Here is a 22,731-nt window from a genome sequence, read left to right as displayed (position 1 = left end):
GACCATCTGTCTTAGGGCACATGCTTCCTGAGAACATCTTGGGAGATTGTAACCACAGATGCCAGCCTGTCGGGCTGGGGAGCAGTTTGGGGTTCGCTAAAGTCTCAGGGTCTTTGGAGTTGAGAATAGTCTTCTCTCACAATAAATATCCTAGAGTTGAGAGCAATCTTCAATGCTCTAACAGCTTGGTCTCAACTGTGTTTGATCCGGTTTATCAGATTCCAGTTGGACAACATTACCTTGGTGGCGTATATCAACCACCAGGGAGGAACTTGGAGTTCCCTAACTATGAAGGAGGTGATTTGTATTCTTCAGTGGGCAGAGTCTCACGATTGTCACCTTTCTGCCATCCACATCCCTGGGGTGGACAACTGGGAATCGGATTTTCTGAGCAGGCAGACCTTTCATCCAGGGGAGTGTGCCCTTCATCCGGAAGTATTCTAAATGATAACCTTCAGGTGAGGACTTCCAGAGTTGGATCTGATGGTTATCTCGTCTAAATGCCAAGCTTCGGGTCAAGGTTGAGAGATCCGCAAGGAACTCTGATCAACGCTCTGGCGGTTCCTTGGGACTTCGATCTTGTGTACCTGTTTCCTCTGTTTGCCGTCCTTCCTCGAGTAATAGCTCTTATCAAACAAGAGAGGGCGTTGGTGATTCTAATTGCCCCTGCCTGGCCTTGCAGGATCAAATTTGCAGATCTGGTCAAGATGTCATCTCTTCCACCTTGGAGGTTACCTTTGAGGAAGGAACTTCTATTCCAGGGTCCCTTCCTCCACCCAAATCTAGATTCTCTGAAACTGACTGCTTGGAAATTGAAGGCCTTGTGTTGTCTAGGCATGGTTTTTCTGAGAAGGTCATTGATACCATGCTTCAGGCTAGTAAGCCGATAACTCGCAAGATTTACCATAAAGTGTGGCGTAAATACCTTTATTGGTGCGAATTGAAGGATTTCTCTTGGAGTCGGGTGAGGGTTCTCCGCATTTTGTCCTTTCTTCAGGATGGCCTGGAAAAAAGGTTTGTCAGTCAGTACTCTGAAGGGTCAGATCTCTGCACTGTCTATTCTTTTGCATAAAAGTCTGGCAGACTTGCCAGATGTTCAATCTTTTGTCCAGGCCTTGGTCAGAATCAGGGCTGTGTTTAAACCTGTTGCTCCACTATGGAGCCTTAATCTTGTTCTTAAAGTTCTGCAGCAGGCTCCGTTTGAGCCTATGCACGCTGTTGAAATTAAGTTGTTATCTTGGAAAGTTTTATTTATCCTCGCTATTTCTTCTGCTCGCAGAGTTTCTGAGCTTTCGTCTCTGCAGTCTGATTCCCCTTACCTTAATTTTTATGCGAATAAGGCGGTCCTTCAAACTAAGTTTGGCTTTCTTCCTAAGGTACTGTCGGATTGCAACATCAATCATGAAATTGTTGTTCCTTCTCTTTGTCCTAATCCTTCTTCTCAGAAGGAACACTTGGATGTTGTGCATGCTCTAAAATTTATCTACAAGCAACTAAAGATTTTCATCAATCTGCCCTGTTCGTAGTTTTCTCTGGTTAGCGTAAGGGTCAGAAGGCCACTTCTTCTACTCTTTCTCTCTGGGGGAGAAGTGTTATCCGTTTAGCTTATGAGACAGCTGGACAACAGCCTCCTGAGAGAATTACGGCTCATTCCACTAGGGCTGTCTCTTCTTCCTGGGCTTCTGTGGAACAAATCTGCAAGTCGGTCACTTGGTCCTTGTTGCACACCTTTTCTAAATTCTACAAATTTGATACTTTTGCCTCGGCTGAGGCTTCTTTTGGGAGGAAAGTTTTTCAAGCAGTGGTGCCTTCTGTTTAGGTCCACCTTTCCTGTTCTCCCGCCCTTTTCGTTCTGTGTCCTCCAGCTTGGGTATTTGGTTCCCACTAGTAATTAGAATGGATTCGTGGACTCTCCATGCCATTGGAAAGAAAACAATATTTATTCTTACCTGATAAATGCTTTACTTTCCTGGCATGGAGAGTCCACAATCTGCCCTTAATTTGATTTGACGGCTTTTTTGTATAAACCTCAGGCATCTCCATACCCTTGTGTCATCTTCTCTTTCCATATTCCTTTGGCTGAATGACTGGGGGCTTATGGGAAGTGAGAATGATACTTAACAGCTCTGCTGGGGTGTTCTTTGCCTCCTCCTGGTGGCCAGGAGTTGAATTCCCACTAGTAATTAGAATGGATTTGTGGACTCTCCATGCCAAATAATTTATCAGGTAAGCATAAAACCTGGCAATCCTTTTATATGGCGCATAGATGATTCTCTTACAAAATCCAGTTATATTGGAAAAGCTAAATCTTTTACTACGACTATTTGAACATAACACAACACCTGACATTGACCCCTTTATATTTTGGAAAGCTTATAATCACGATGTTAGAGTAAGGTGACCAGATTTTTAAATTTAAATCCGGGGACTTTCTTTTTTAATCCCTTACAGTAAATAATATTTTGCCCCTACAATCATCACTTGCAAAATTAATCAGCCAGGTCATATCCCGCTTATGTGTTTAATACCTTCTTTGTTCCCCTCCAAAAAAAAAAAAAAAGGCCTAGCAAAATTTTGAAAGTCAGGGGTTTTCACACATTGCTTCGCAGCATGTTAAATCGGCCCATATGGATGTAATTGTGAAGGTTTAAATTATAATATTGTGAGGGAAGTTTCAACTATATATATTTTTTTCACAGATTTATTATATTTTTATTCACTCTTTTCACTTGTTCGTGATTTTATATGAGAACATGAACAAACTCATTAAATTATTGATTTTTTGGGTACACATTGGGTTTATAGGCACTGATATTCAAAACCTCTCTGCTCAGGTGATATATTCCAAAATGATCCTCCAGCACTGCAAGTGACATTTTCAAGAGGTAGATTTTGCTTTACTTTTCCAAGGACTATTCCCTGCATTTCTGTATGTGAAGGAGAGGCAGCCCAGTGTAATATAGCACTGCATGACAGTTCTGCTGCATTTACACTTTGTGCTTTCTATTTTATATCAATTTACACTTCAGATCAAAATTTATTACATTTAAACTTTGCACTTTCTATTTTGTATTTTATTTTGTGTACTGCAGTGCATTTAAGATTGTGATTTTACAAATTCTGATTATAGAGCTGACTTCACTGAACTCACTGAATTCTCTAAGAAAGGGGGAGGAAACCAGGAAATCCCAGAGAGATGAGAGATACCTTGCATTGGCCTAGATTTAGAGTTTTGTCGGTAACGACCCGCGTAGCTAACGCTGGCTTTTTTCGGCCGCACCTTTTAAATACCTCTGGTATTGAGAGTTCACAGAATGGCTGCGTTAGGCTCCAAAAAGGGAGCGTACAGGCATATTTAACGCCACTGCAACTCTCGATACCAGAGTTGCTTACGGACGCGGCCAGCTTCAAAAACGTGCTCGTGCACGATTCCCCCATAGGAAACAATGGGGCTGTTTGAGCTGAAAAAAAAACACCTGCAAAAAAGCCGCGTTCAGCTCCTAACGCAGCCCCATTGTTTGCTATGGGGAAACACTTCCTACGTCTGCACCTAACACTCTAACATGTACCCCGAGTCTAAACACCCCTAACATTACACTTATTAACCCCTAATCTGCCGCCCCCGCTATCGCTGACCCCTGCATATTATTATTAACCCCTAATCTGCCGCTCCGTAAACCACAGCTACTTACATTATCCCTATGTACCCCTAATCTGCTGCCCCTAACACCGCCAACCCCTATATTATATTTATTAACCCCTAATCTGCCCCCCACAACGTCGCCTCCACCTGCCTACACTTATTAACCCCTAATCTGCCGAGCGGACCGCACCGCTATTATAATAAAGTTATTAACCCCTAATCCGCCTCACTAACCCTATAATAAATAGTATTAACCCCTAATCTACCCTCCCTAACATCGCCGACACCTAACTTCAATTATTAACCCCTAATCTGCCGACTGGAGCTCACCGCTATTCTAATAAATGTATTAACCCCTAAAGCTAAGTCTAACCCTAACACCCCCCTAAGTTAAATATAATTTAAATCTAACAAAATAAATAAACTCTTATTAAATAAATTATTCCTATTTAAAGCTAAATACTTACCTGTAAAATAAATCCTAATATAGCTACAATATAAATTATAATTATATTATAGCTATTTTAGGATTTATATTTATTTTACAGGTAACTTTGTATTTATTTTAACCAGGTACAATAGCTATTAAATAGTTAAGAACTATTTAATAGCTAAAATAGTTAAAATAATTACAAAATTACCTGTAAAATAAATCCTAACCTAAGTTACAATTAAACCTAACACTACACTATCAATAAATAAATTAAATAAAATACCTACAATTACCTACAATTAAACCTAACACTACACCATCAATAAATTAATTAAATACAATATCTACAAATAAATACAATTAAATAAACTAACTAAAGTACAAAAAATAAAAAAGAACTAAGTTACAAAAAATAAAAAAATATTTACAAACATTAGAAAAATATTACAACAATTTTAAACTAATTACACCTACTCTAAGCCCCCTAATAAAATAACAAAGATCCCCAAAATAAAAAAATGCCCTACCCTATTCTAAATTACAAAAGTTCAAAGCTCTTTTACCTTACCAGCCCTGAACAGGGCCCTTTGCGGGGCATGCCCCAAGAAATTCAGCTCTTTTGCCTGAAAAAAAAAACACATACAATCCCCCCCCCCAACATTACAACCCACCACCCACATACCCCTAATCTAACCCAAACCCCCCTTAAATAAACCTAACACTAAGCCCCTGAAGATCTTCCTACCTTGTCTTCACCTCATCGGGTATCACACCGATCCGTCCTGGCTCCGATATCTTCATCCAACCCAAGCGGGGGCTAGACATCCATCATCCGAAGGCTGAAGAAGTCCAGAAGAGGGTCCAAAGTCTTCATCCTATCCGGGAAGAAGAGTAGATCCGGACCGGCAACCATCTTCTTCCAAGCGGCATCTTCTATCTTCATCCGATGAGGACCGGCTCCATCGTGAAGACCTCCAGCGCGGACCCATCTTCTTCCGACGACGTCCAACTGAAGAATGACGGTTCCTTTAAGGGACGTCATCCAAGATGGCGTCCCTCGAATTCTGATTGGCTGATAGGATTCTATCAGCCAATCAGAATTAAGGTAGGAAAATTCTGATTGGCTGATGGAATCAGCCAATCAGAATCAAGTTCAATCCGATTGGCTGATCCGATCAGCCAATCAGATTGAGCTCGCATTCTATTGGCTGTTCCGATCAGCCAATAGAATGCGAGCTCAATCTGATTGGCTGATCGGATCAGCCAATCGGATTGAACTTGATTTAAGTTTAATTGTAGGTAATTGTAGGTATTTTATTTATTTATTGATAGTGTAGTGTTAGGTTTAATTGTAACTTAGGTTAGGATTTATTTTACAGGTAAATTTGTAATTATTTTAACTATTTTAGCTATTAAATAGTTCTTAACTATTTAATAGCTATTGTACCTGGTTAAAATAAATACAAAGTTACCTGTAAAATAAATATAAATCCTAAAATAGCTATAATATAATTATAATTTATATTGTAGCTATATTAGGGTTTATTTTACAGGTAAGTATTTAGATTTAAATAGGAATAATTTATTTAATAAGAGTTAATTTATTTCGTTAGATTTAAATTATATTTAATTTAGGGGGGTGTTAGGGTTAGGGTTAGACTTAGCTTTAGGGGTTAATCCATTTATTACAGTAGTGGAAAGATTCGTTTGGCAGATTAGGGGTTAATAATTGAAGTTAGGTGTCGGTGATGTTAGGGAGGGCAGATTAGGGGTTAATACTATTTATTATAGGGTTATTGAGGCGGGAGTGAGGCGGATTAGGGGTTAATAACTTTAAGTAGACAGCTGCCTACACTAGACAGCTAAACTCAACTATCACCTGGCATTATATTGAGAAAAACCCCTTTGAGTAAACTTGCACCCAAACATGTAGAGCTATTAGACAGACTAATGACTATAGAGGAGATTAAAATGACCATTAATATTTAAAGGTAAAGAAAAGTTCCTGCCTGAATGGTTTTAAAGCAAAGTACTATAAAGCATTTGTGGACATACTCCCACTTTTTACAATCTATTTTTTCAGTTGTAGACCACTCTCATCCATTTCCATGTACTATGCTTGAGGAACATATTACTTTAGTATTGAAGCCAGGTAGGCCACCAACTACTTCATCTAACTTCCTTCCTATCTGTCGACATTAAATTGTTTGCTAAGTTGTTGGTCAATAGATATAATGTTACTCTACCCCATATCATTCATCTCAACCAAGTCACTCGAATACAAATCTTTTATATATATATATAGCAACGTAAATGGAAAGTTTCATAAAACTGCACATATAAGCATAAACATAGTCTCAAAAAGAGAACATCAATCTTTTCCTCTGCAGTCTCTGTGAGAGTATATGGACACAACGTAGGATCCCTTGATCCAATGATAAGTCAATAAAGCAATAAGCTAAATGTCCCTTTGGTAATAGGATTCACTTTTCCTGGTTCCAGCCGTGCTCAGCACTAACGCACGTAGTCGTGGGACCTTAGAGAGCAGCCCGTGCCCAACACAGCATTTAGCTGTGCCCACTCATCACTCTTGTTGTGTCTCCTTAGAAGCTGTCTCACCGGGGTCTCCTTGCTTATGACAAACGCTGCCGCTAGTAGCGGCGTCCTGTTCCTGCGAAGGTAGGTGTGTCCGGACATGTGACCGGCTCCAGCTAATCCCCATGATGGATATTGTTTTGCTTTGTGTATATATATATATATAGTATTTTAGTACTATCTGCACAAACTATAAAATGCCATATACAGAGTATCTATGGCAAAGGTTAAGATAAACTATTTTCTCTCCCAGTCTTTTCGTATCAGTGACGGTAAAGTAATTTCATTTGATATAGAACTCATAATTTTCCTTTTTAACAAATACCCATCAATTAGTAATGATTGGGGTTATTGCAGTGTTTTTTATTTAGCTTTATTCTAGATGTGTTTATTATATATGTTGTGTGTGGATCTTACCTGGGAGGGTGAAACTTTCAATTTTATTTATGTTCAACATCTTTTAATAAATTGTTGTACTAGGATATACAACACTTGCTATATCTCTGTTAAATCACTATTCTTTCTGTTTATAATATGTCTAAATATACTGCAATGAGGAATATCTGTTCTGAACTTGTGTTGGTATTTTCCATGTTTACAAAACCTCAATAAAAAAATCTGAATTGTTAAAATACAACTCGTGTAGCGTTACAACAGTATTGAAAATGTATCCTCATATGGTTTATGAAGAGGATACACATATAAAAGGGATATTAGACTAAAACATTTTTTTCATGATTCAGATAAAGCATATTATTTTTAATAAATTCATTCAAATGTGCTTCAATCTCTTGGCATCCTTTACTGAAAGAACAGCAATACACTACTGGGAACTAGCTGAAGATATCTTGTGAACAAATTACAAAAGGCATCTATGTATAGCCACGAATCAGCAGCTAGGTCCCAGGAGTGCATTGCTGTGCCTGAGCAGACCTAGGTATGATTTAAACAAATGATACCAAGAGAACAAAGAAAATTAGATAAAAGAAGTATATTTGAAAAGTTGTTTAAAATAACATGCTCTATCTGAATCATGAAAGATATATTTTTAATTTACTGTCCCTTTATCTGCAATATCACAGAGATTTAACAAAGGCATACAAAATCTGCTTTTTTCTATTGTTAAATATTGTATTCATGAATAAGTATAAACTGGTTACAATATTTTACTATCTTTAAATAAATGATCAAATAAAGCCAGTTTGTGCACTTACACTTTTGGATCTTATTGTATGTAAAGCACAAACTACAAACCTTTTTGTTTTTAACGCATCCCTCTCTCTCCAATTGAGGCAGCTAAAATATATCTCATTAATGTATACAGTAAAATAACAAATTATTCTTACCTGATAAATTCATTTCTTGGTAGTGAGAGTCCACATACCTTACTTTTGGGATTGCATAATCTGGCCACCAGGATGAGGCAAATACACCCTACACCAGAGCTCTTAAGTATCCCTCCTACTTCCCATTCCCTCCCAGTAGTACGTACAGTATAGCCGAGGATAAGAGGAAAAGTAAGAAAGTGTAAGAATATATAACCAACCAACTTATTTCGTTTTTGTCGACTTAGTCTGCTGACATCTGTTCTCAGAGTCTAACGTTTTTATCTGGTTGTCAAGCGTAACCATGCCTGCTAGTATCAACATGGTCTCACTATATTTCTTCTTATCTTATATCAAGGATGAATGTCTACAGTTTACTTGGTTTTCACATAAACAATTTTATGTCTCAAGGGCTGTTATTTTCCACTAAGTTGCAATAAGGGGACGTGTATGAAGCCTCTCTGTCCATTCCCCCTTGATGATTTATGTACGCCACTGTTGTTGTGTTGTCAGATTTAAACCAGATAAATGGGACTGAGAAAAGCAGGGACCATGCCTGTAATGTATTGTAGATTGCTCTTAGCTGCAGGAAATTGACGGGTAATGCCACTTCCTGAGCCCTCTGAAGACCACATACTGCTCCCCATCCAGACAGGCTGGCATCTTTGGTAATTATCTCCCACGTCGGATGGTGGAACCTACTTGCCTAGAGAGACAGCGCCGGGAGACGTCCACCAAAAGCGGGAGATTGTCCGGTGGAAGTGTCTAAGCATACTGAGACAGGTGGGAGTGGTCTCCGCTCCACTGCCTTAGCATGCACAATTGGAGAGGTCATAAAAAAGAAATTGTGCATATGGCATGGCATCTGATGCCGACACCATGAAGCCCACAACCTTTATGCACTGAGCTACAGAAGGGAAAGGAAGTGACTGAAGCTTGAGCTTGTGTTGGTATGTGAGAAAAAGCTTCATAGCCACTAAGTCTATGATAACTGCCAAAAAATACACTCTTGTTCAAGGTGTGAGAAAAGTTTTGGCTACATTGACCTTCCAACCATGACTGCAAAGGAACCAGAGTAACTTCTCGGTGTGAGCAGTTGCTAAAGGTAAAGATGGCGCCTGGACCAAGATACGTCCTAGTAAGGAACCATCGCTACCCATTGAGCCAGAATCACTGAAAGTACCTGACTCTGAAGTACTTATGGTAGAATTGACCTGATGGTTTCTATCTTGAAAGATGAGACCCTTAATAATGTGATCAGTGTCTTTAGATCCAATATGGGTCTGAACGTCCCCTCTTTTTTTCGGAAAAATGAATAGGTTTGAATAGAACCATTTTCCCTGATCTGTTAAAGAAACTGGGACAACTACTCCTATGTCCTCCAAATCCTTCACACACTGAAGAAAAGCCATTCTCTTTTCTGGCCTCCTGGAATTGTGAAACAGAATAAACTTTCCCCTTGGAAGCCAAGATCTGAATCATATTCTGTACCCCTGAGAAACAATCTCCAGTACACAAGGATCCTGAACAGACCAAGCCCATGCCTCTCGGAAAAATGCTAAGTCTGCCCTACCGGAGAAGACCCAAATCGGGGGCCTTACCTTCATGCGGTTTTGGAATCAGAGGAAGATTTCTTGGGCTGCTTGGATTTTATCCAGACTGGATTTGGTCTCCAGGTAGGCTTGGATGGTTCATTCTTCTGGGAAGATGAAGATCTTGGAATATTGTTCTGGTGAAAGGAACGAAAATGGCTACCAGATTTACCCATAGGTCTGGATTTCTTGTCCTGAGGTTAGAAAGCTCCTTTGCCACCTGTCAGTGTAGAGATAATTGAATCCAAACCAGGGCAATATAGGTCTTATCCTTAAAGGCTAAAGACAGCAGTCTAGGCTTGGACACCATGTCAGCTGACCATGACTTAAGCAAGAAAGCCTGTCTGGACAAAACTGCCAAAGCTGTATTATGTGCATTTATGCAAATCTGGATAATCACATCATAAATAAACAAATTTATTGTCTTTAAGGACTGAATGCGATCTTGGATCTCCTTTAAGGAGGTTTCCACTGACACCAGATCAGATAAGAAATCACACCAGTACTGCTAATCCTTATCCCTAGGGGGACACTTTATAGCATGATATTAGGGCAAGAGGAGGCTTCTTAGCAAACTTATAAGCCACATTTTCCTACTCTTTCCTGTAGACTTTATAGAGTGTTTAACAGTCACTCTTGCTGGCCATCATGGAGCAACCTGGGTTGGCAGCCCATAATATTATTTCATCTGAGGGCAATACCTTAGATATTATCCCAGTTAATAAATGTTTGTTATGCCAGATGGTCATGTTATGTTCTCTTTCCCAGACTCATTCTCCCACCTGTGTATACTACTCGGGGGGGGGGGGGCATCCACCTGTTTATATTACTCAGGGGTGAGTGACTAAATTAGCCCCAGAATTTAAAACTCAGTTGCAATCTGCAGTTACTGAGGCAATTGCAGCAATACTGCCTGCAAGTAAGCGTAAGCGCAAGCTTAAAAACATTTCTTCAGGATCTTCTTCCAAGGGTAGCACTTCTGCTGACCCTTTGACTGTCAAACTCAGGATTCAGATTTTGACAAATCATCTTCATATTCAGAAGGTGAGTTATCATTGATTAGCAATACTTTGCTATACTAGAGCAAAGTTCATGAATAATTTGTAACAGATATATAAAATTCACAAATATATATTGCACAACCACAATACCCCCTTTGTGCTCCAGTATAGGATACTACCCCTCCTATATTATCTTAGATGATCCTTCCAGAAGACCTGTGCTTTCCAGATTAGACTGTGCAGAGGAAGAGGGGGGAATGCTCCAAAGCACTCTCATGTAGCTGAAAAGGTTAACTCCTTCCTTGCCACAGAAAAAACAAGTGTGCTATGTCCCCACTATAATCTAGGTCACCGCCACGTCCTCAGTACACCTGGAGGTCTATCGTGTCTGCAGAGCTGAGGTACCAAAGCAGAGGGAATTTAAAGGGACATACCATTTGCTTAAAAAGTTATAAATAAAACTCTTAAGTATATGAATACCCCACAGCAACTTAGTAGTAACACAGAGGGTTCCCATTATACTAAAAGTCCTCAGACAGACTTAAAAAAAATTAGTTTGCCGTATGCACAAACTTGTCACACTGTCTGAAATACTCTTCAAACTGGGCCCCACTTCCACAGTATTTAATGTGGGTGATGAAGAATATTTACTAAGTCCCTTTACACACAGCCAGTGGGAAATAAAAACCTATGCACTTAAAGACCATGAAATCCCACGTCACTGCACTTGGTGACATCACACAGGAAGTGGGCGATCTCCAATCCATTTTTGGCACCCAAACGCTCATTAGTGATTGCACCAATTACCCTATAAAAGCTACCACTGCTTACCCAGTTTTATAGTCTTGAAATAGACCTGTTATCAGGCCGAAACGCTTTGACGTACTGCTGGTAAGCACATTTCTGATACCTTAATAAGGTGTTCTATCTGTTTTGCACCATTATTCTTTTTGTTTTATACAGGATTACTCAGGATATTCTAAATCTACAGATGGGATTTCACTAACAAGGAGACACTAGAAGTTCACTACAACCCTTTGGTCACTTTTACTTTTAACCTAATCACATCTTTTATTTTTATTTTTGTATTTTTGTCACTATTTGGTAATTATTTATTTTTTCCACATTTTTTACTTAAATTTTTAATATATATTTTCCCATTCTTTTAGATTCATCATTTTTTTTTTATCACATTTGGATATCTGGATACATTCATCAAATGTGCACTTGAACATGTGCATAAGGACCTTAAGACTATATACAAACACTACTTTTACAAACTTTATTGGACACTCATTTTTGACACATTTTTTCATTGATTTTTAATTTATTTATGCCATTATGTGCATGTGTTTCAGAATTCATGTGATTTACACTGCTGTTTATATGCTATTTTAAATATTAACGTAATTTCAAGTAAATGTGCTCACTATATTTTATGCTCATTATCTCCTATGCTACTCATGGATCCATGATTTTTTAACATATATAATTTTTATTGTATATCTATTATCTGTGCTAATGAATATTGGTCAATTCCACTCATCCACCTCAGCCTCAGTCATAGGCGCTCACTTCATTCAAATTAACTAGTCAATGGTTAATATACATGGTACAAGCGGTAGTATAGTGTGCACTACACTATTCATGTCAGATAGCGCAGGTGCACAATTTTGCACAGATATGCGCGCAATGAGCCTACTACTACCGCTTACCATTGAAAGAATGGGGTGCATACTTTTAAACAATCAGCTTTTAATACCTGACTGTAAAGCTACTAATTGCTTTAGTTTGAGTGCAAAATAACACACTGTGTCATCAGTTTCACTCAATTTATAATCTAGGCCTTAAACCTCATTATAGATAAACTGTGTATACTGTGCACAAAAGGATATCTTGAAAGTCCAAGGCGGCAGGATAAAGATATTGCTGCTTTGTACTTTCAACATATTCTTTTGTGCACAGTATACAGTTTATTTATATATTTTGTTGTATTATATGTGTGTATTACAGTTTTTTTCTATATTATATATATTACTTAGACCTTAGTATGACTTAGTGTATTTGAAGTTAGAGTTTACCTTAATTCTAGGATTCACTTAGCTTTGATATTGATGTAATTCACAGCAGTCTGTGAATTACAACATTACAATAAAGAAGAATACAGTGGCATATTTAGGTTCTGTGCAGCCCTAGGCATGCAAAATTCCGCTCCCCCCTTTTTAAGCCTTTTTTAGCCATAATATTTATTATATTTTCCATGATACATGTGATTAACACCCACTATCTTATAAAAACATTTCTTTTCTATATAAACATTTGCATTGCAGAGCTTAGTTGCGGACATATACTATTTTGCCATATATGTATATATATATATATATATATATATATATATACAGGGAGTGCAGAATTATTAGGCAAGTTGTATTTTTGAGGATTAATTTTATTATTGAACAACAACCATGTTCTCAATGAACCCAAAAAACTCATTAATATCAAAGCTGAATATTTTTGGAAGTAGTTTTTAGTTTGTTTTTAGTTTTAGCTATTTTAGGGGGATATCTGTGTGTGCAGGTGACTATTACTGTGCATAATTATAAGGCAACTTAACAAAAAACAAATATATACCCATTTCAATTATTTATTTTTACCAGTGAAACCAATATAACATCTCAACATTCACAAATATACATTTCTGACATTCAAAAACAAATCAAAAACAAATCAGTGACCAATATAGCCACCTTTCTTTGCAAGGACACTCAAAAGCCTGCCATCCATGGATTCTGTCAGTGTTTTGATCTGTTCACCATCAACATTGCGTGCAGCAGCAACCACAGCCTCCCAGACACTGTTCAGAGAGGTGTACTGTTGTCCCTCCTTGTAAATCTCACATTTGATGATGGACCACAGGTTCTCAATGGGGTTCAGATCAGGTGAACAAGGAGGCCATGTCATTAGATTTTCTTCTTTTATACCCTTTCTTGCCAGCCACGCTGTGGAGTACTTGGACGCGTGTGATGGAGCATTGTCCTGCATGAAAATCATGTTTTTCTTGAAGGATGCAGACTTCTTCCTGTACCACTGCTTGAAGAAGGTGTCTTCCAGAAACTGGCAGTAGGACTGGGAGTTGAGCTTGACTCCATCCTCAACCCGAAAAGGCCCCACAAACTCATCTTTGATGATAACAGCCCAAACCAGTACTCCACCTCCACCTTGCTGGCGTCTGAGTCGGACTGGAGCTCTCTGCCCTTTACCAATCCAGCCACGGGCCCATCCATCTGGCCCATCAAGACTCACTCTCATTTCATCAGTCCATAAAACCTTAGAAAAATCAGTCTTGAGATATTTCTTGGCCCAGTCTTGACGTTTCAGCTTGTGTGTCTTGTTCAGTGGTGGTCGTCTTTCAGCCTTTCTTACCTTGGCCATGTCTCTGAGTATTGCACACCTTGTGCTTTTGGGCACTCCAGTGATGTTGCAGCTCTGAAATATGGCCAAACTGGTGGCATCTTGGCAGCTGCACGCTTGACTTTTCTCAGTTCATGGGCAGTTATTTTGCACCTTGGTTTTTCCACACGCTTCTTGCGACCCTGTTGACTATTTTGAATGAAACGCTTGATTGTTCGATGATCACGCTTCAGAAGCTTTGCAATTTTAAGAGTGCTGCATCCCTCTGCAAGATATCTCACTATTTTTTACTTTTCTGAGCCTGTCAAGTCTTTCTTTTGACCCATTTTGCCAAAGGAAAGGAAGTTGCCTAATAATTATGCACACCTGATATAGGGTGTTGATGTCATTAGACCACACCCCTTCTCATTACAGAGATGCACATCACCTAATATGCTTAATTGGTAGCAGGCTTTCGAGCCTATACAGCTTGGAGTAAGACAACATGCATAAAGAGGATGATGTGGTCAAAATACTCATTTGCCTAATAATTCTGCACTCCCTGTATATATAGCCATAGATGATAGATAGATAACAGGTAAACAGACTGTAATTAAAAAAAATCTGATGCCTACCTGGATCAGGTGTTGGGGAGAAAATGCCAGCTTAGCTACCATCTACAGCTCAAGATGCCTCCACTATATGCTTTAGGGAGCCCCTTAAGTCCCCATGGCCAGATCATAGTAGGTAGCTGTTGCTGTCAGAACCTGTATACTGTCAGACATTGGCACTGTGTCACACATGGGCAGCAGTTTGAAATAGCACCTATGTACTATCACACATTGGCACAATGTCACATATGGGCAGCCGTTGCTGATTGAACCTGTATACTCTCACACATTTGCACAGTTGCTGTTTGCAACTCTATACTGTCACACACTAACACAATGTCACACATGGAGCCCGATTTAACAAAGTAAGGTGGTCTGATGACTGACTTGCAGCTGATGGTGCTCTTACCCTTCTGGTCTACGGTGCTGCTGTTGCTAACAGTAGCTGTTTAATGTCACTGTTACATATTAACACAATGTCACATGTGGGCAGCTGCTACTGAGAGTGCCTATATACTGTCACATATTGTCACAGTGTAATACTTGGGCAGCTATGCCCAAGTATACTCTCACATTAGCACAGTGTCATGTGTGGGCAGCTTTTACTGTCAGTACCTGTATACTGTCACACATTGTCACAAGTGGGCTGTTTCTTGGTGTCAGTATGTGTTTGCTGTCAATGTTACACACAGGCACAGTGGCACACGTGGGAACTATTGCTGTCAGTATCTGTACCGTCACATGATGCTATCAAATTGTGACAATTACACTCACTAACACATTGGCACATGCAGATGGCTGCCACTGTTAGCACAAGTAATCACACAGCTTAGGCTGGTTTACCGCTCTGCATGCCGCACATAACACACAGGCTGCCCAGAGACATGTCGCTGCGTACCCAATGATGTCTCTGTTCTGGTGCGTTCCCCACCTCCACTTCTCCAACAACAGAAAGGTGCCCCCAAACCCCACCCCTTCATCATGAACCAAAGGCCACTTGCACCATTAAGCTATGAATGCAGCAGAATAATTTTATAGACATTTACTCTACTAGAGAAAATTAAATGTGTCCAGTAAAAAAAAAAAAAAAAAACAACAACCCCACCTACAATATAATATGAAATAATTAAAGTGACACTGAACGGTGAACTTTTATGTTTAAAGGTTGTACTTATTTATATACATTTTATATTGATTACAGCATTTATTTTACATTACTTGTATTAACTGTTTGGTTTGAAAAGGTACAAAGACAAAACAAGTATTTGTTTATAGCTTAAAAGAATATTCATAACTATCACCAAATGTAATCTTATACCAATCTTAAAAATGGTAATCAAAATAATTTATTTCTCTAAGAGTGCAAGTTAAGTTTAAACTACAGTGGTTAGTGAATAATATTTGATATTAAATGGATAATCTTTGTGAAATCATGTAAACATCTTACACCACAAATATGCCAGGACTTCAGAATGAATCAGCTATAGTCAGTTTCAGTAATCCTCAAGCAGAGATTGATTAAAGGGACATTACAGTGAAAAAATTGCATGCTCTCATCCTTTAGACTATTGACCCTGCAAATCTATGTGTTTATCACCACAAAAGGGAATAAATGCATAGTTAAAGTACTATGCAAAGAACTGCTAGTCCTGAGTGGTACTTTATGTGTTTAATCCCTTTTGTGGGATTTGCAGGGTTGATAGTGCAAGAGCATGTACGTTATTCACTATAATGGCCCTTTAAAAAGTAAGGGCCACTAACGCCAGTACAGCAAAGAGTTCAGAAATTAAGATCATATGAAAAAAGTGACCCCTTTATACATATGCCAGTTAATATGTTATAAAGAGGTATGTAAAAAGGCAGTTTAAAAGACCCTAAAAATGTTACAGTAAAACTAATGCCCGGGCCTTTAACAAAGTGCTTAATTTTAAAAGAAAAAATCTCAACGTTCTCATATGTATGTGATTTATGTGTTTAATCCCTGCAAAGGGGTCAGGTCCAGAGCACAAAGCACTACTGGGAACTAGCTGATCACAGGCGGTAATCTAATAACAAGAAACATACATGTGTATCGTGTATCAACCAATCACCAGCTAGCTAGCTCCCAGTAATTCATGGCTGCTCCTATACCTATCTAGGTATGCTTTTCAACACAGGATGTCAGGAAATCAATTTGATAAAAAAATTAAATTGAAAAGTCTCTTAAAATTGCTGTCTCTATCTAAATAGTAACATTTTATTTATGACTTTCATGTCTCTTTCTTTATGCTAATGCAGATATCCTTAAACTTAAAGGGACATAATACTCATATGCTAAATCACTTGAAACTGATGCAGTATAACTGTAAAAAGCTGACATGAAAATATCACCTGAGCATCTCTATGTAAAAAAGGAAGATATTTTACCTCACAATTTCCTTAGCTCAGCAGAGTAAGTTCTGTGTAAAAAGTTATATTCAGCTGCTCCCAGCTGCAGGTAAAAAAAAATAATAATGAAGAAATGAACAGCAGCCAATCAGCATCAGCAGTGCTGAGGTCATGAACTCTTTTACTGTGATCTCATGAGATTTCATTGTAAACTTCCCTAATCTGAATAGGGAAATAATATGAGAGTGCACGAGGCTCATCCTTTCAGCTGTCCTAGGACAGACACACTAATATGCTGCTAAGAAATCCTTTACAATGGGAGGTGGCTACTGAGGAACTTTTGAGGTAAAATATCTTTCTTTTTTACAAAGAGATGTTCAGGTGATATTTTCTAGTCAGCTTTTTACAGCTATACTGCATCACTTTCAAGTGTTTAAACATTTGGGTATTATGGCCCTTTAAAGGGACATTAAACCCAAAATATTTTGTGATTCAGATAGAGAATACAATTTTAAACAACTTTCCAATTTACTTCTATTATTTAACTTGCTTCCTTCTCTTCTTATCCTTTGCTAAAAGGTTTATCTAGGTAAGCTTAGGAGCAGCAAAGAACCTAGCTTCTAGGTGCTGATTGGTGACTGCATATATATAGCAATTGTCATTGGCTCACCCATGTGTTTAGTTAGAAACCAGTAGTGTATTGCTGCTCCTTCGACAACTGATACCAAGAGAATGAAACAAATTAGATAATAGAAGTAAATTAGAAAGTTGTTTAAAATTGTATGCTCTATCAGAATAATGAAAGAAAATATTTGGGTTTCATGTCCCTTTAACCCCCCAGAGGTTTTGGAACTACATTTCTATGATGCTCAGCCAGCATATCAGCTGGCTGAGCATCATGGGAAATGTAGTTCCAAAACCTCTGGAGGCCCAAGTTTGAGCATGTCTACTAATGTTTAAACTTTAGGAAGATTTACCCCTGGCTGCTATTAAAATACAAATGCTTAGTAAACTGTTAACTGGTCATTAAATACTTAACACATTTTATAAGTAAAGTATGGAGGTTATTCCCCACCTCTTTCATGAGTGCCGCCATTTTGAAATCTGGCTTTCACTACATTCCAGTGCTGACCTGTTTGCACATGGGCGGTAACACACCTTCATATACAGTATAACCTAGATTCCAAAATGGCGGCACCCCTGATTAGAGGGAGGGGCATGACATGTATTTAGTGTCTCTTTAATTTTTAAAAACATAGGTTGGACTGTCACTTTATCATTTAGATTTGCTAAAACTTGTTCTGATGTCTGTGTCATATATAACATCACACGATCTTACTGTATTCATGATTCATTTTTATGCAAATAATATTATGTGAAGCCTAAGCCAAGCTTTAACAATTAAACGTCACCCACCTACTCAGATTTGTACATTTCATAAACACCAGGAAAAACAATTACATGTTGTACTTTATACCATCATAAAATACATCTATTACAAATTGAAGCTACAAGAAAGTAAACCAAATGAAAGACAGACCAAAAATACTCACTTTCATGATGTAATAAAGAAAAACAGAACTGCAAACATTGTAATCTGCATGTTGCACACTGCTTAGATACAGTTTATATATCTAAAATAATGCTTTTATGGTACAAACAAATATCTGATATTCTTTAAAGGGACACTGAACCCAAATTCTTTCGTTTGTGATTCAGATAGAGCATGACATTTTAAGCAACTTTCTAATTTACTCCTATTATCAAATTTTCCTCATGCTCTTGTTATCTTTATTTGAAATGCAAGAATGTAAGTTTAGATGCCGGCATATTTTTGGTCATCAACCTGAGTTGTTCTTGCTGATTGGTGGATAAATTCATCCACCAATAAAAAAAAAGTGCTGTCCAGAATTCTGAACCAAAAAAAAAAAAAGCTTAGATGCCCTCTTTTTCAAATAAAGATAGCAAGAGAGCAAAGAAAAATTGATAATAGGAGTAAATTAGAAAGTTGCTTAAAATTGCATGCTCTATCTAAATCATGAAACAAAAAATGTGGGTTCAGTATCCCTTTAATGTGTCATATCTCTGATTTTATGTTGCTGTGACATAAATACCTATTAAAAAAAAATCAGGATGTAACAGGAAAATAGATCTGGGAATGGGTAAATCATTTAAGTATGATATAAAAATTTGAATGTAGGATCACTTGAATCTAAGGCCTAGATTTGGAGTTCGGCGGTAAAAGGGCTGTTAACGCTCCGCGGGCTTTTTTCTGGCCGCACCATAAATTTAACTCTGGTATCGAGAGTTCAAACAAATGCTGCGTTAGGCTCTAAAAAAGGAGCGTAGAGCATTTTTACCGCAAATGCAACTCTCGATACCAGAGTTGCTTACGGACGCGGCCGGCATCAAAAACGTGCTCGTGCACGATTCCCCCATAGGAAACAATGGGGCTGTTTGAGCTGAAAAAAAAACTAACACCTGCAAAAAAGCAGCGTTCAGCTCCTAACGCAGCCCCATTGTTTCCTATGGGGAAACACTTCCTAAGTCTGCACCTAACACTCTAACATGTACCCCGAGTCTAAACACCCCTAGCCTTACACTTATTAACCCCTAATCTGCCGCCCCCGCTATCGCTGACCCCTGCATTACACTTTTAACCCCTAATCTGCCGCTCCGTAAACCGCCGCAACCTACGTTATCCCTATGTACCCCTAATCTGCTGCCCTAACATCGCCGACCCCTATGTTATATTTATTAACCCCTAATCTGCCCCCCACAACGTCGCCGACACCTACCTACACTTATTAACCCCTAATCTGCCGAGCGGACCTGAGCGCTACTATAATAAAGTTATTAACCCCTAATCCGCCTCACTAACCCTATCATAAATAGTATTAACCCCTAATCTGCCCTCCCTAACATCGCCGACACCTAACTTCAATTATTAACCCCTAATCTTCCGATCGGAGCTCACCGCTATTCTAATAAATGTATTAACCCCTAAAGCTAAGTCTAACCCTAACACTAACACCCCCCTAACTTAAATATAATTTACATCTAACGAAATAAATTAACTCTTATTAAATAAATTAATCCTATTTAAAGCTAAATACTTACCTGTAAAATAAACCCTAATATAGCTACAATATAAATTATAATTATATTATAGCTATTTTAGGATTAATATTTATTTTACAGGCAACTTGGTATTTATTTTAACTAGGTACAATAGCTATTAAATAGTTAAGAACTATTTAATAGTTACCTAGTTAAAATAATAACAAATTTACCTGTAAAATAAATCCTAACCTAAGATATAATTAAACCTAACACTACCCTATCAATAAAATAATTAAATAAACTACCTACAATTACCTACAATTAACCTAACACTACACTATCAATAAATTAAATAAACACAATTGCTACAAATAAATACAATTAAATAAACTAGCTAAAGTACAAAAAATAAAAAAGAACTAAGTTACAGAAAATAAAAAAATATTTACAAACATAAGAAAAATATTACAACAATTTTAAACTAATTACACCTACTCTAAGCCCCCTAATAAAATAACAAAGCCCCCCAAAATAAAAAATTCCCTACCCTATTCTAAATTAAAAAAGTTACAAGCTCTTTTACCTTACCAGCCCTGAACAGGGCCCTTTGCGGGGCATGCCCCAAGAAGTTCAGCTCTTTTGCCTGTAAAAAAAAACATACAATACCCCCCCCCAACATTACAACCCACCACCCACATACCCCTAATCTAACCCAAACCCCCCTTAAATAAACCTAACACTAATCCCCTGAAGATCTTCCTACCTTGTCTTCACCATCCAGGTATCACCGATCGGTCCTGGCTCCGATATCTTCATCCAACCCAAGCGGGGGCTAGACATCCACTGAAGAAGTCCAGAAGAGGGTCCAAAGTCTTCCTCCTATCCGGCAAGAAGAGGACATCCGGACCGGCAAACATCTTCTCCAAGCGGCATCTTCGATCTTCTTCCATCCGGAGCGAAGCGGCAGGATCCTGAAGACCCCCAGCGCGGAACATCCATCCGGACCGACGACTGAACGACGAATGACGGTTCCTTTAAATGACGTCATCCAAGATGGCGTCCCTCGAATTCCGATTGGCTGATAGGATTCTATCAGCCAATCGGAATTAAGGTAGGAATTTTCTGATTGGCTGATGGAATCAGCCAATCAGAATCAAGTTCAATCCGATTGGCTGATCCAATCAGCCAATCAGATTGAGCTCGCATTCTATTGGCTGTTCCGATCAGCCAATAGAATGCGAGCTCAATCTGATTGGCTGATTGGATCAGCCAATCGGATTGAACTAGATTCTGATTGGCTGATTCCATCAGCCAATCAGAAAATTCCTACCTTAATTCCGATTGGCTGATAGAATCCTATCAGCCAATCGGAATTCGAGGGACGCCATCTTGTATGACGTCATTTAAAGGAACCGTCATTCGTCGTTCAGTCGTCGGTCCGGATGGATGTTCCGCGCTGGGGGTCTTCAGGATCCTGCCGCTTCGCTCCGGATGGAAGAAGATCGAAGATGCCGCTTGGAGAAGATGTTTGCCGGTCCGGATGTCCTCTTCTTGCCGGATAGGAGGAAGACTTTGGACCCTCTTCTGGACTTCTTCAGTGGATGTCTAGCCCCCGCTTGGGTTGGATGAAGATATCGGAGCCAGGACCGATCGGTGATACCTGGATGGTGAAGACAAGGTAGGAAGATCTTCAGGGGATTAGTGTTAGGTTTATTTAAGGGGGGTTTGGGTTAGATTAGGGGTATGTGGGTGGTGGGTTGTAATGTTGGGGGGGGGGTATTGTATGTTTTTTTTTACAGGCAAAAGAGCTGAACTTCTTGGGGCATGCCCCGCAAAGGGCCCTGTTCAGGGCTGGTAAGGTAAAAGAGCTTGTAACTTTTTTAATTTAGAATAGGGTAGGGAATTTTTTATTTTGGGGGGCTTTGTTATTTTATTAGGGGGCTTAGAGTAGGTGTAATTAGTTTAAAATTGTTGTAATATTTTTCTTATGTTTGTAAATATTTTTTTATTTTCTGTAACTTAGTTCTTTTTTATTTTTTGTACTTTAGCTAGTTTATTTAATTGTATTTATTTGTAGCAATTGTGTTTATTTAATTTATTGATAGTGTAGTGTTAGGTTAATTGTAGGTAATTGTAGGTAGTTTATTTAATTATTTTATTGATAGGGTAGTGTTAGGTTTAATTATATCTTAGGTTAGGATTTATTTTACAGGTAAATTTGTTATTATTTTAACTAGGTAACTATTAAATAGTTCTTAACTATTTAATAGCTATTGTACCTAGTTAAAATAAATACCAAGTTGCCTGTAAAATAAATATTAATCCTAAAATAGCTATAATATAATTATAATTTATATTGTAGCTATATTAGGGTTTATTTTACAGGTAAGTATTTAGCTTTAAATAGGATTAATTTATTTAATAAGAGTTAATTTATTTCGTTAGATGTAAATTATATTTAAGTTAGGGGGGTGTTAGTGTTAGGGTTAGACTTAGCTTTAGGGGTTAATACATTTATTAGAATAGCGGTGAGCTCCGATCGGAAGATTAGGGGTTAATAATTGAAGTTAGGTGTCGGCGATGTTAGGGAGGGCAGATTAGGGGGTTAATACTATTTATGATAGGGTTAGTGAGGCGGATTAGGGGCTAATAACTTTATTATAGTAGCGCTCAGGTCCGCTCGGCAGATTAGGAGTTAATAAGTGTAGGTA

General features: G+C 38.3%; 1 protein-coding gene across 1 annotated transcript in view; it reads left to right on the top strand.

The window, feature by feature from the left end:
* Window positions 1–22,731, top strand: part of LOC128656976 (gastrula zinc finger protein XlCGF66.1-like) — a 473,235-nt gene that overhangs the window by 409,969 nt on the left and 40,535 nt on the right. The window lies entirely within an intron of this gene.

Source organism: Bombina bombina, chromosome 4 (assembly GCF_027579735.1).
Source record: "Bombina bombina isolate aBomBom1 chromosome 4, aBomBom1.pri, whole genome shotgun sequence".
Lineage (NCBI taxonomy): Eukaryota > Metazoa > Chordata > Amphibia > Anura > Bombinatoridae > Bombina > Bombina bombina.
Note: the sequence above shows the minus strand (reverse complement) of the source record. Positions and strands in the feature narration are given on the sequence as shown.